Genomic DNA, 2,329 nt, shown 5'->3' with positions numbered 1-2,329 from the left:
AGGAAAGGTCCTCCCGAAACGCGTACCGGTCGCTACGGGCCTGGCACCCTCTACGGGTAAATGGCCCCATTCAAGATGGACTTGGACGCGGTTCGACGTCACGGGATAAATGGACCCTCCTGAACACTACATTTCCCTACGGCGGAACCGCGGGATTCAGTGCTGGGCTAATTCCTGTTCGCTCGCAGCTACTAAGGAAATCCTTGTTAGTTTCTTTTCCTCCGCTTAGTAATATGCTTAAATTCAGCGGGTAATCTCGCCTACTCTGAGGTCGTCGTGAACGTGAATTGTATGAAAATTCAATCGAATTTCATAAAAATCGCTCAAAGGCAAAAAAAACAAAGTCTAGAGGAGAGTGCGTTCGAACACAACAATATTCATATTATAACGTATATAAATGATAAATATACCGCGACACGCGCGACTCCGTATCGTCGCGAAAAATCGTTCGCGAACGCGTCTTATGCGCCTCACCAGTGGTCTCTGCTGCGTCGCGTGTCTATATTCTCTTTTTACACTCTTCTCCTTCTTCTATCACATTTTACTCGATCGCGAAAAAGACTCTCGCTAGACGATCTCGCGCTCCGGTTAACTTTAACGCCCGTCCGAGAAGAATTTTCGGGGACTGGACGACCGAAGCGGATCTCGCGCGGTCTCGCGATCGACAGTGAAGAGAAGTGCAGAAGAGGAAAAGAAGACACGACAAACACACACCATGGGGCGACCGACGCGTTCGTTTCAACGCTTTCGCACAAAGTCGGCGGCGGTTATATATTTATATCATTATATTCCGGCGGACGGGACGCGACGTTCGAAAGCCTCGCCAAAGAGGAGCTCCTGCCTCTTCCTCTCTCTTTTCTACGAGAAAAGATAAACGTATTTTACGGGGATACGGAAACGTTACCACGTGGTGTCACACACGATCGTCCGTCTCTTCTCTATAGCAGAAACCGATAAAAATACACCTCCCGAAAGAGAGTATATGGTGATTCTTTTTATATATATATATATTTCGAAATACAACTGAACGTGGCGGAAGCGCACGGTGGTGGTCCAGCGAGGACACGCGACGACGGGGAATAAGAACTATTCGACCCGTTACGAATACGCATGCTCGTCCCGCACGATTTTAACACACACCGTGTTTTTCTCCAGTCGTCAAAGCGTTCGTGCGTCGAATTCGAAAAATAAAAAAAAAAGAAAAACACCTTTTCTCTCTCTCGGGGTAAAAGAGTCGATGTGTATTGTGTATAAAGGTTCTGCGAGAAGTCTCGTTTTGACGTGTGTTCCGCCGATAACGACGATCCTCCGAAACGGGGATACAGAAACGTTACACCTCACAACACGATCTCCGTCTCTTCTCTATAGCAGAAACCGATAAAAATACACCTCCCGAAAGAGAGTATATGGTGATTCTTTTTATATATATATATTTCGAAATTCAACTGAACGTGGCGGAAGCGCACGGTGGTGGTCCAGCGAGGACACGCGACGACGGGGAATAAGAACTATTCGACCCGTTACGAATACGCATGCTCGTCCCGCACGATTTTAACACACACCGTGTTTTTCTCCAGTCGTCAAAGCGTTCGTGCGTCGAATTCGAAAAATAAAAAAAAGAAATACACCTTTTCTCTCTCTCTCGGGGTAAAAAGAGTCGATGTGTATTGTGTATAAAGGTTCTGCTGCGAGAAGTCTCGTTTTGCCGTGTGTTTCGGTAACGACGATCCTCCGAAACGTACATCTCATTCGTAAGAGAGGAAGAAAACAATCTCCCTGGGGCCAGTCGGTAATATACCGACATACGACGTGTCGTGCACATCCGTCTCACGCACGGTATACAAAATATGAATAAAACGTGTGTAGTCTCTCTCTCTCTCGACTTCTTAATATTTTCTTTCACCTCTGACGCATCATTTCAGGTGACGTCGGGAGCGCGGGAAAAAAAATTTTTCTAAACACACGAAACCGTTCATCTCACGAACAGCCGAAAAAGTTGTCGCTCAGATCCATATCGCAGTGGAGCGGTATCCGCGGGCGGTCGTAATTGAACGACGCACGACGCCGCGAACACTCACGCGAGTCCATACAAACGATTCCGATCGTTTTGCAACAACTAGAACGTACACTGTCCGTGAAATTCACAGAATTTTCGCGTGTCCGCGACAAACGCCGACGAGACACCCATCGTTCGCTCGTACGTAGCATCCTTCTCTTAACCCGACTCAGAAACGTTCTTTGCGCCCTTCGGTAAAAAAACGTTCGATCCGAAGAGGTGAACGACGGCGGGGATTTGACAGAGCTACGCAAGCAGTGTATGGTACGTAAA

The 2,329-nt window shown here is 47.4% G+C and overlaps 1 non-coding gene across 1 annotated transcript in view; it reads right to left on the bottom strand.

The window, feature by feature from the left end:
* Window positions 1–274, bottom strand: part of LOC143176690 (large subunit ribosomal RNA) — a 4,009-nt gene extending 3,735 nt beyond the window's left edge. Inside the window, exon 1 of the ribosomal RNA XR_013001210.1 lies at window positions 1–274. This exon is cut by the window's left edge and continues 3,735 nt beyond it. This is a non-coding gene — a ribosomal RNA (large subunit ribosomal RNA).
* Window positions 275–2,329: the final 2,055 nt, after the last annotated feature.

This window comes from Nomia melanderi, unplaced genomic scaffold (genome assembly GCF_051020985.1).
Source record: "Nomia melanderi isolate GNS246 unplaced genomic scaffold, iyNomMela1 scaffold0738, whole genome shotgun sequence".
In the NCBI taxonomy this organism is placed as follows: Eukaryota; Metazoa; Arthropoda; class Insecta; order Hymenoptera; family Halictidae; genus Nomia; species Nomia melanderi.
The sequence above is the reverse complement of the archived record's forward strand: the minus strand, read 5'-3'. Positions and strand labels throughout refer to the sequence as shown.